General features: G+C 46.4%; 1 protein-coding gene across 5 annotated transcripts in view; it reads right to left on the bottom strand.

The window, feature by feature from the left end:
* Positions 1-12500, bottom strand: part of LOC135116110 (uncharacterized) — a 176208-nt gene that overhangs the window by 24350 nt on the left and 139358 nt on the right. Inside the window, exon 14 of one of the 5 annotated variants that reach the window (XM_064033355.1) lies at positions 8752-10047. The exons of the other annotated variants lie outside the window; for them this stretch is intronic. The gene's annotated coding sequence lies outside the window, so the exon portion shown is untranslated. Of the gene's footprint in view, positions 1-8751; positions 10048-12500 lie in introns of those variants that run through there. 5 annotated transcript variants of the gene reach the window in all.

The following is a 12500-nucleotide window of genomic DNA, read 5'->3' as shown; positions in this document are numbered from 1 at the left end:
GGTATGGTAATGCATGGAACAGATATGGAGCTGCAGGTGGTCATGAATGGTAGTATTAGTAATGATGATGGTGGTGGTGATGAATGGTAGTAGTAGTCATGGTGGTGGTGGTGGTGGTGAATGGGCTATGCTGGCAGCAGTTAGGTGTTCAAGAGAAGGTCAGCCGTAGACCACACGGTACATCTGTAAGTTTAAGTTCCTCTTACGTACCGTAAATGTTATAATGGGTACAAGATAAAAATAATCCGCACTGACACAAGATTCAAACTCCCATATTGGATAGGCTGCTAAACACACGTAATCTTGCTGGAGTTATGGGAAAGTCTTACCTTTCTCACAGAGTATATAATAACTCCAGAGATCAAGGTAAAAACACTCAACCCTCAAGCCCATTTACGCAGCCTACCCAGCACTCGCTAACGATGCAAATGTACTGTAAAACATTCTCTTGTCACTTCATATTCTTATTTATAAAAAGAATCTTAGTTGAGATGGAGCTTCATTCACCGTGTTGGGTATCGAACCTGTCAGTAGTGGCAAGACGATCACATGCTCGAAAATCAGAAGAAAAAAAAGTAGTTTGTCATTCACTGTCTTCATAAAAGATGTAAAAACACTCGAAAGAGATTCTAACAGTATTCCCAGGATTCTTTAAATACAAGCCCAGATATCATGTCTCCAAGAATCTCTCTCTCTCTCTCTCTCTCTCTCTCTCTCTCTCTCTCTCTCTCTCTCTCTCTCTCTCTCTCTCTCTCTTTCAGGTTCCTGCCGGCATCTTCAGCATGGCACCCCAGATAGCCAAGCCACCACCAAATCAAATAGAAGATTCAACGTCCTTGTGTTATTTACCCCAAGCTTTAGCGTGCGGACTTCACCAGAGGTAATGAAAATTCCAGCAATATCGTTCGTTAAAAGGTCAGGAGCTGCTGCTTGATGAAAAGTAGCTTCACCGCCCGCTGCTGATCCTGCTGCTGCTGTTAGCTAGCGACAAAGTCGCTAAATTGGCGACTTTGGCCACAGCGCGGCATAAATACGGGTGCTGGGTGAGCGAGGCGCCTTGCAGACTGCAGGGAGCGGGAATCGCACTGGAATGGAAGGGATGCGTGCGATTCCTGAATATCCCGATATTTATTCCCTGGATAGGTTTAAGACCTGTATACATACTGCGTAATGGTGAGCGTCTGATAATGGCTGCGCTGGGATTGGGATTATGATAGTCACGACATTGTTCGGTTAGTTGCTTAACATCGGTACAAGGTATATATATATATATATATATATATATATATATATATATATATATATATATATATATATATATATATATATATATATATATATATATATATATATATATATATAATTTATATAGTGTGTGTGTGTGTGTGTGTGTGTGTGTGTGTGTATTAATTCCTACATTCAATGAAAAGGAGGTTGAATGTGTGGGGTGGACAAGAGAACATCGGTTGAGGTGGTGAAGGCCGAGGGTGAGGACAGGTGCACCCTTGGGGCGCCCCAGAGGGCCCTACAACACATGACAGCATGGCTACACTCATGTACTCATACTACAGGCTTACGCCAGCTTCACTTACCAATCCAAATGAAAACCGGTAAACTCTTTCCCCAGCTTTGCCACCCGTAGCGCCAAGATAAGTGCCCTTCGGATGTAAATTCTATGATAAGAGGCATCCTGTTTTGAATGTAACGTATTTACCGCGGCACCAGTCGAATGCGCCAGGACACCCCCCTACCCCTCCCTGCCCGCTGTTCTATGGGAGAGAGGACCCACTCCCATCCCCACGCGAGGAACGAATGAGCACACCCAGTTGGACTACACAGGCGTCAGAGGGAAATACGAGGAGCTATGGCAAGCTATGTGTGTTGGCGCCACCACCCCCACCACCCTCTCTCCCCAGTTTATCCCTCCCTAAGCCACGCACCGTTACTACTTCTCTACTTCTCTCCCATCACCACTCAGCCTCTCTACCTCTTGCTCCTCCTCTCCTTTCCTCCCCTCCGCACACCTCTCCAAGCCACCACGCCTGCCATCCAACCATCACCGCGCCTGTAGCTAGCTGTGAGGTCTACACTTTTTTCCTCGTTCTTTCATAAATGGAGGCAGGTCAAAGGCGAGGAGAAAGAAAATTAAGTTAATAGACTTTGCTGCTGGTGTTTAGATTAATGGCGAAAGAGAAGAACAACAATAACAACAGCAACAACGCTGAAACTAATGACGGGAAAACACTTAAAAGCTTAAAAAAAAAACAAAAAAAACAAGCAACGTACTGAAGATAAGGCTACACCAGCATAGCGAGTGGGTTAGGCTCAGGGGCGGTTCTACCCTGTTTAGTCCTCACGTGGCAGGTTCCTTGGCTAAGTTGCCGCACCGACTACCCAAGGGAAGGAACGGGCACAAAGGAGGAGAGGGTGGGACGGGTAGCACGGCCGGCACACACCACACTTCCTCTCGACTTTGTTATCGCTTGGGAGTCGCAGGGGTTAGCCGAGTTGTATGATAACATGCCTGGTATTCTTGTCTGGCTTGTTGAGCAGAGCGCGGATAGAGTGTAAATCTCTCCTCTCTCTCTCTCTCTCTTTCTCTCTGACAATGGAAAGAAGGCATTACTCTGACATTTTTATTTCATCCTTCACTGAAAACAGCAAATTCTTTGCTAATTTCATCTAAAGTAAGCGTGACGGTGCTTCCTCGGATAAAGGAGGAAGGAAGAGCCAGATAAAAAGAGGCGTCATTTAGGTGTACGGGTTCATAACGGAACACAGTTGTTTGCTCCACACTACTGAACGTAGTCGTATTTTTTTTTTTTTTTTATGGAGCTTTACTCTCAATGGCTTCCCTCGGCAACACCTCTGTGGCGTCTTGTCCTCTTTATCTCCCTCCATCTCCCCTTCCCTCCTTTCCAGCAGGTTCTGAGTCTACGTACACTCCTTTTCCTTACTTACAATAGATGACCGGAACAAACTTATCAATCGGGCCGTTACAGCAGTCTGAGGAGAGTTGTTAGAGATAAGACGGAATTATGGGGGGGGAGATGATAAGTGGACATAGGTATGCTAAGTATGTGCGTGTTGTACAGGGATTACCACTGTAGGCCTACTGGTTTCTTGCAACTTCTCTTACGTCGCAAGCCCTTGACTCTGTACTGTACCTACAAGATAATAAAGAGTTAGAGAACTCATAAGAATCGTGACTGGTATAAAAATGTAACCAATAGCGTTTCTAATATCAAAATGTAGACAAATTATGATGAAAATGGTCTCTAACCCCCAAAAAACGTGGAGAAACTGAAAAAAAATCGCTTCTAATCTAAAAAAAGCAGAAAAATACGTTACATAAAGTTTGCTTATTAACAAATGAAGACACTACTGTTTTCCTAATTTCGAAATGTAGAGAAACTATCACAAGAACAGTTTCTCTAATCACAAAAATCTTGAGAAACTATGAAAAGAATCGCTTCTAATCTCAAAAAATGTGGAAAAGCACTATGCTACATCAAGTTGGCTTATTAGCAGAGTGCAGAGAAGCTTTCAAATCCCTCGCGCCAGTCTTCCATCCCGCGCTCACAGCTCAGTTTAGTCTGCAGACACGAACGCTCCTGCGGGTTGGTGGTGAGGTAGTAAACAAAGCGGAGGGCAAGGGGTGGCTGGGGAGGGCGGGGGAGGTTCAAATCCCCGCAGTGAGGGAGGGAAGGAGGGACGAATCGAGGGTCGGCAGGAGGGGTGCGCTGTGTGAGGGGAGGAGGTGGGAGAAACGCTGTATGACTGACTGAATGTGATGGTGGGAGGCAGGAAGGATGGACCAGGTGGCATGTTTTGGTCTGATTATCCGTCACGGAGGCGACACGAGGCCGTTTCGTTGTTTGATGTTATTGTTGGTGTGGTTGATATCGTCGTCAATGTTGTTGCAGGAGTGGTAGTAGTAGTAGTAGTAGTAGTAGTAGTAGTAGTAGTAGTAGTAGTAGTAGCAGCAGTAGTAGTAGTAGATGACTCCATGATGTAAACGCTACTTGACTCTCGTCTTAAGTACGTACTGTAAATAATTACCAAAGGACAACAAACATTCCAAATTCAAACCTAAGACACGGCAAATTCACGGTAGGAGAGGAAGCGTCCTCATTTATACCTCTACAACCAATTTGCCATTGCTGATTGCTTCCCGTTCTTGATTCTAAATGTTGTTGTTTATCACCTTCATCATCCTCGTCACGCAGCCGTCACAACACGTCACGCCTTGACCTTGACCCTTCCACTCCTTGACAACCTCTGCCATAGTCACCTATAACTTTTCAGACTATTATAATTTGCACTGCGGTCTCTTGAATAGTTCTGGAGCTTGGAAGAAAAGAATGACTCTCTCTCTCTCTCTCTCTCTCTCTCTCTCTCTCTCTCTCTCTCTCTCTCTCTCTCTCTCTCTCTCTCTCTTCCCTGTATCCATGCAACAGTTTCTTGCACTACTCTGAATGGTAACCAAAGGGACCAGATCAGTAAAAGGGTTAATGGTGGTGATGATGGAGACAGCAGTCGTTCCCAGAAGACGAGGGAGGGGCGCTATTATGTCTACACCCTCTACAGCTACCCAACAACCTCCTCTGCCCAGCCCGTGCCACACCACGCGCCCATCTTCGCGACAGGTGAGGGACAGACAAAGCGGGGCGGTATTTTGGCAAGTTCGAGGAGGGAAGTGCCGCCCGTGACTCCTGGGAACACCCTGGCCGGGGAAATCAGTACGTTTGCTTCCCTGCGGCTCATGTGAAGGGTCCCATACGCACTGGTGTTATATTTAACTCTCTCTCTCTCTCTCTCTCTCTCTCTCTGGGAAACATTTCTATTAATCTACTTTTTAATCAATGACCGAAATATTATTCCACCGGAAGCTATACTCTCTCTCTCTCTCTCTCTCTCTCTCTCTCTCTCTCTCTCTCTCTCTCTCTCTCTCTCTCTCTCTCTCTGGCGTGACTCACGGGAGAGTCCGCCTGCTTGCTCCTCACTACCACCACCACCACTACCAACAACACCACCTGACTGACTCACCGCCCACGCATTTTACCTTTCCTCACGCACCTGATGAGTAGTAGCACAACACCAGACCCACCGCTTGAGTCACGCTATCCTTGAGTCACCATACACTTGTCATCAACTGTCACGTGCCATCCATTCCCCTCATCCAACCCCTTTCCCTATCATGCCTCCTCCCCTCCATCTTCCTCCTTCACTTTTACTATCCTATGTTTCTTCGGTTTCGATTTGATGGTGTAGGTTATTAGTCCGCATCTGGTTTTAGAGAGCAGTTGCAAGGCGATTCTAAACCTGAATTAGATGTTCATTAGTTTCCTTCCTTTTTTTTTTTAGGAGAGACGGTTAGCTTGTCTTTCTTCCGTGAATGTAATTTTGTTCTGGTTTGGGTTTTCTTCCATTGTTCATAAAAAGAAAGAATAAAAGAGAAGGAAAGAAAGAAAGAAAGAAGAAAAGAAAGAAAGTCAATTAGTGTATGCTGTTCTTCCTTTGTTTTTATTTGTGTTCTTCCCCTCCTTCCATCCGTCACACACCTGTCTTCCTCCTCCTTCTCCTCCTCTGCTCTCCTAGCTGTCACGTACACTCGACAGCTTCCAGTCCTGTCTTATTTATGTCACACTCAGTGTCATACTCAGTGTCATCTTCTGTCCAAGCAAATTTTTTCCTCTTACGTTCATTCTGTCCTCCTCTCCTGCGTTTCCTGTCCTCCTCAACTTTTTCCTTTACGGTCCTCTTCAGCTCCTCATCTTCCTGTATTATTTTCCTCACATCTTAATCTCCTTTGCACTCTTCCTGTCTCTTCGTATAACTGTCCTCAGCATCGCAGTCTGCCCTCTTCATTCCTCTCCTCAAAACTGTCTCCCTGATCTCATCTTCCCAAACTCTAACAATCTTTTTTGCAAGACGTCCTCCTCATTTTCTTCCCAAAATGTCTCTCTAACTATATCTTCGCCAAACTTTCCCACCTCATCTTCGTAAACCATTCTCCTCATCGCCTTCCCTCTTCTCCCTAAACTGTGTTCCTAACCTCATCTTCGCAGACCATCTTTCTTCTCTTCTCCGCAGTTTATCCTCATCACCTTTGCATATTTAATTTCTTGCTCATACTGTCTTCTTAACTCCTACCCTCGCGAACTGTCTCTCCCCATTTTCTCAAACCGTCCCCCTTTCTCATCTCCAAACGCTGTCCTCCTAATTCCTTCTGTCTTCCCTCATTTTCACAAACCGTTCTCCTTCCTCCTTTTTCTGTCTTTCCTCATTTTCGCAAACCGTTCCCCCTTTCTCATTTCCAAACTCTGTCCTTTTCTCCTTCTGCCTTCCCTCATTTCTCAAACCGTCTTCCTTCCTCCACTTCTTCAGTCTTCCCTCATTTTCGCATACTGTCATCCTTCCTCTTCTCCAGACTCTCTTCCCCTCATCTCCTCCCGTACTGGACGCAGGACGGGGTTGCTCTGCTGACAGGAACTCACAGGAACTCACGAACCGGCAGTGGCAGCAGCAGAGCGCCGGCGGTGTGGGATCCCTGAGTCACCGCAGCTGGGAGGGCGTGGCGCGCGAATGGCGGGGTGAGCCGAGGAACGGGAGCAAGAGCGGAGCGGCCAGGAGAGACCAGAGTCACGGCGAGTCAGGGATGTTCTCAAGGGATTAGGAGAGTGGCTAGGTGAGTCACTCGAGTTAATGGTTAAGTATAGGCACAGACTGACGTAGAAGGAATTATTATTGTTTTTTTTTTTTTCTATCAAGTGACCTACATATGTAATTTATTTTGTTCACTGTTGGGTAAAGTTATGTGAGGCTAAATTTATGCAGAGAAATTTATCTGAGGGAAATAACTTGTGTGGTAACTTTATAAGGAAACTTTTACACGTGAGGGAAATCTATGATAGGTAAATTAATGTGGGGTAAATCTGTTTTGGGGCTAAATTTATGCAGAAAAAATTATCTGAGGGGAACAATTTGTGTGGTAATTTTATAAGGAAAATTTTATGTGGGGAAGTATATGAGGGAAAAATGTAAAGGATAAATTTACGTGGGGTATATTTATCTAATGGGAAATTCATCTCTGGGGGAACTTTGGGTGTGCGGAAACCTGACGCGACACCCAAGCAGGTAGTCCTCGCCGCCGCCGCCGCCGCCGCCGCCGCCGTGTCCTCGTCGCGGCCTCGCCCAGACACCAGACATAGTTTGGGTCAATAATCCGTGCGTGAGTCCCCTTGGCTTCCCCTTCCCCTTCCCTTTGCTCCTCTTCCTTCCCCTTCCCCTCCTAGTGCTCACCCTCCTCTCTCTCACCTCCTTCCCTCACTCTCACCTACACTACTAACCTACCTACCTTCTTCACTCCACTTCTTTCTTTTCCTTCCTCCTCTTTCCTCGTAACTGCCCCCTTCCTGTCTGCACCCCCCCTGCACTCTTCCTTCCCTCCCTCCCTCCTTCTGCACTTCCCTCCCTCTGCAACACTCCTTTCTTTCCTCCCTCTCTCCCTCCCTACCTTCTCTTCCTCCCTCTGCACTCATCTTCCTCCCTCCCTCCCTCCCTTCCTCTGCAACACCTCTTCCCTCACTCCCTCCCTCTGCACTCTTCTTATCCTCCCTCCCATTCTAGTTCTGCACTTTCCTCCCTTCCCTCCCTCCCTCTGCACTACACTCTCTTCCTCCCTTCCTCTGCAACACCCTTTTTTTTTCCCTCCCTCGCTCCTTCTGCACCTCCATTCCTTCCCTCTAACTCTGCACTCTGAAACTCCCCTTTCTTACCTCTCCCCTCCCCTCTCCCTAGTTTTTCTTCTTCTCTCCCTTTTTCTTTCCTTTACACTCCCAATACTTTCTTTCCTTACTCCTCACCCCCCAAGCCTTCTCTCCCTCCTCCTTCCTCCGCTCCCTCCCCTCCCACCTCTTCCCTCCACTACCGCTCTCCACACACCCTTTCTTCACCTGTCTCCCCACCACCTTCACGCTCTTCTCCACCTCTCCCCCCCCTCCTCCTCCTACTCACCCAAGGCAGCAGGAGTCATAAAGCCAAACTCTCTCCCCCCCACTCACCCCGCACCACTAAGGCACTGTAAGCACTCCCTCCCTCCCTTCCCATTTCCTAGTACTTCTCCCCTCTTCCACTTCCACGTACCAACATACTCCGTCGTCCACAGGCAAGAGCTACTCCCCGGGACATTAGGCGGGCTGGAGTGTAACCCGTGGCCTCATGCTCGGGGGAACGGTAGGCAATGATAAGGGAAGGCAGCCAGATGTCCCGGTTTTGCTGGCTGGCCTCACAGTACCAAGCCAGCTCATCAGCCAAGGTACCTTCCAAAATAAATCATAAAGGATCGTATTGAAACTTTATGATTCGCTGGTCTGACCACATCTAGAGCATTACGTGCAGTTCTGACTTCCATAAAAGAGGAAAAATATTCAAAGCTTAGCAAGAACAGAACGTAGAACTAAAATTATATCTTATCTGAGAAATATTCCCTATGAAGAAAGGGTTAATGAACTAAATTTATTCCTTATTTCGACAGGAAGGATGCGATGCAGTCTAATAGAAGTGTTCAAGACATTTAGAATATGTGATAACATTAATGCGAACAATTATTTTATAGTTGATTGATCAAATACAGCAAGACACAACAGCCTCAAGATGATCGGACCTCTCTCTCTCTCTCTCTCTCTCTCTCTCTCGTTAAATTAGATTTTAGATTTTAGTGTTGAAAATAATGTTCAGTGCAGTTAGATCAAGATAATTTCTTTATACAAATAAAATTATTGAAAAGGCCGAGATATCAAACCACTTTCTTAAAGTGATTAGGGGTGTTTATTGTTATTTATTTTTATCAACAAAATAACACAATAAAAATATAGTAACAAAACACAAAACCACATTACTTAGAGGCAATTTTATGCACATTATTTATCCCTGGCACTGCAATGCAACCACTGTACACCAAGAAAAACCCTTCAGCATCTGGTTGCATGAGGCAGCGCGGAGTTGAGTAGTGGAGCAAAGGATTAATGGCACCAGTGGTGCCCTGCGTCACTCGCACCACTCGTGCCCGCATCACTCAGGGCGTCACTCTCATCACTCGTTCCCTGCATCACTGGCATCACTTGTGGCGTGACGCGGGGTGAGTCGCCACGCCCTGCTAATCCTCGCGGCGGCCTGGTGGAGGGCAGGGAGTCCACCAGGCGGTTGATCTCGTCGGGGTGGACGTCGTGCTTCCCGAGCAGCACAACGCGCGGGGCAACGCGCGCTTCAGCTCCCGTCTAGTCAGGACAACCAATTCGGGCGCTCCCCGCGTGGCCTCGTCAGGGAGGGACTGGGCGTGGGAGGACGTGGGCTCTTCGCGGAGCACCTGTGCCTCTGCCATGGTGAGGAGTCGCTAGCCAGAGGGCGCTTCCTGCCCCACCTTCCCCGGGAAGGTGACGGGGCGAGGCACCCTTGGCTCACCGTGCCCATCAGTGCCCGCCAGTGCCTGGTAGGTCTGCTTCCCCGCCCAGTGGATGGCGGGTGGTCACCGCCGGCCAGTGACGCAGGTGACGAAATAACGAAGTAAATCTCCAGCGCAGGAAACCAGCCGAGTGCCTCGTGGCGGAGCCCACTGCCTGGCCCACGCTCACTGCTGCTCCCTGCAGGAGACCAGTCGTCCACATGACGACGGAACTGACAGCGGCAGGCGTCGCCTTCACTGCTTGGGTGTGTGACGCGCTGGTTCACTGACAAGATTTCAGTGCCGCGGTTTGTCACTGCACACTTTCCGTCACCCAGCCCACCGCGGCGCGTCCAGCCACTGGTGTTCAGTAACACACGCGATGAAAGGATTCAGTGACTCTCCAACGCAAGTAAACGACTGTGTCTGGTGGCGTTGTTCACTGTCCGGCATGTCTTCAAAGTTACTCTTTTTATTGAATCGACAGTGTTCTTGGTGGCGGTGTTCACTGCCTGTCCTGTCTTCACTGTTACTCTTTGTATGAATTCAATCGTGTGCCTCGCGGCGTTGTTCACTGCCTGGAAAGCCCCCATCGTCTCTTCCTGCACGAAACCAGTCGTCCGCGTCAGGATTAAAAGAATATACTATACTCTTTTAATCCTAGTCTCTTCTCATTCTCTGCTTTCATCACTGTTTTTCTCTTCCTCCCCTTCCCTTTCCGATAACCATTTTTTCTCTTACCCATCTTACTCTCCCTCCTTCATATCGTTCTTCTTTTGCCCTCCACTTCCCTCACCTCATTCGCCTTCCATCCCATAGCCCCGTGTCTTCCTCCTTCCTACTTATTATCACCTCAATATGGGGTTTGGGAGCTGTTAGAGGGATCAGATGGTGAGGAGTGAGCGGGGTTGCGAAGGGGGTTGGGAGGCAGGGGTGAGAGTGGGGCGGTGAGGTGGGGGTGAGGGGTGTTTGAGGGTGCGTGACCTCTCCAGACGAGGGCGGTGAAGGAGGAAGGTCTGTCGGTGCATGAAGGAGGAGGAGGAGGAGGAGGAGGAGGAGGAGGAGGAGGAGGAGGAGGAGGAGGAGGAGGAGGAGGAGGAGAGGAGAAGAGGAGGGTGTCTAGAGTCGTGTTTCCCTGCCACCGCCATCACCATCCCTACCTCCACCACCATCATCACCACTATTTCCAGCACCTCCACCTCCACCTGTCATCATCACCCTCAACACTAACGGCCGGCACCTCCTCCAGCAATCACCTCTACCTCTACTGATCACCATCATTACCGTCACCATCTCTGCCACTGTCACCACTATCAATAATTCAGTATCACTATTAACACTGTCAGCACCACCACCACCACCCTCACCAGCATATTACTACTATCTCCCTTAACAACAACAGTAACAACAACAACAACAACAACAACAACAACAACAACAACAATACATAAGTGAGTCACGATAGATATAAACAGTCGTGACACACACACACACACACACACACACACACACACACACACACACACACACACACACACACACACACACACACACACACACACACACACACACACACACACACACACACACACACACACACACCTGTACAACTCTAACAGCACTTTCCCATGTCGGTCACCACCACCAGCCCCACCACCACCACCACCATCACAACCACCACCACCACCATGTCATCTCCAGCTCTTCATCTGCGGCACACCCAAAAAAATAAGAAAATAAATTAATCAATAAAAAAAATAAAAAGTAGATAAATAAAATAAATAAATAAATAAATAAAATAAATAAGTAAATAAATTTAACAAATAAATAAATAAATAAATAAATAAAAATAAAGTAAATATCAAGTAAAGCAAATAAAAGAATGCTAAAACTAAAAATAGTAAAAATAAAAAAAAAAAAATAATAAGTTCAATAAAAAAGAAGAAAAAGAAGAAGAAGAAGAAGAAGAAGAAGAAGAAGAAGAAGAAGAGAAAAGACGAATACCACTGAAACATACAGCTAAATACACACTTGGCCATAAACCACGGTGAAATAAACATACGTCAAATTGTGTACGTACGTATGTTCATTGCAGAAAAATAAAATAAATAGATAAAAATATAAAAAAATAAATAAAAACAAGAAATAACAACAACAACAATAATAATAATAATAATGACAACAATAATAATAATAATAATAATAATAATAATAATAATAATAATAATAATAATAATAATAATAATAATAATGATAAGTAAATCAATAAAATAAAAGAAGAATAGAATAATAAAAGTTCATTTCATTACTCAAAAAAAAAAAAGCTAATAAATATAAAAGAAAGTGAATGAATGAAAAATAAAACAAAAACAAAAAATGATTATGTATTACGAAAGAGTGAGCTGAAGAGGTTAGAGGAGGAGGAGGAGGAGGAGGAGGAGGAGGAGGAGGAGGAGGAGGAGGAGGAGGAGAAGAAGAAGGAGGAGCAGGAGGAGGAGGAGGAGGAACAAAAACAAGAACAAGAACAAGAAAAGAACAAGAAGGAGAAGGAAAGGAGGAGAAGAAGTAAAAGGAAAAGGAAAAGTACAAGAACAAGAAAAGGAAAAAAAAAAAAGATAAAAAGACAAGAAACAAGAGAGAGAGAGAGAGAGAGAGAGAGAGAGAGAGAGAGAGAGAGAGAGAGAGAGAGAGAAAATTGACTCGAGCTGATGACACACCTCATCTCAAACCAGCATTCTTAATAATCACTCTTCCCTCCCTCCCTTCCTCCCAGCGAGCCAGCCAGCCAGCCAGCCTCACCTTACAGCCATACACGTACGTACAGTCACTCTACGTACACACACAAGCGTCTCCTTACTCTCCTTCACGGTTCCCACGCCGGGCGCAGATCAGAGTCACGGTCACGGGGAACACAACGGAACTCCCACCACACTGTCTCTCTCTCCTCCTATGATCTATCAAGACTTTCTCCACTGCAATAATTCTTCTTTTCGCTCCAAAGGAATTGTGTTTAGTCTTAGCCAGGAATCTTACGAGGAATCTTACGAGGGAGTTG

Source organism: Scylla paramamosain, chromosome 3, assembly GCF_035594125.1.
Source record: "Scylla paramamosain isolate STU-SP2022 chromosome 3, ASM3559412v1, whole genome shotgun sequence".
Classification (NCBI taxonomy): domain Eukaryota; kingdom Metazoa; phylum Arthropoda; class Malacostraca; order Decapoda; family Portunidae; genus Scylla; species Scylla paramamosain.
Note: the sequence above shows the minus strand (reverse complement) of the source record. Positions and strands in the feature narration are given on the sequence as shown.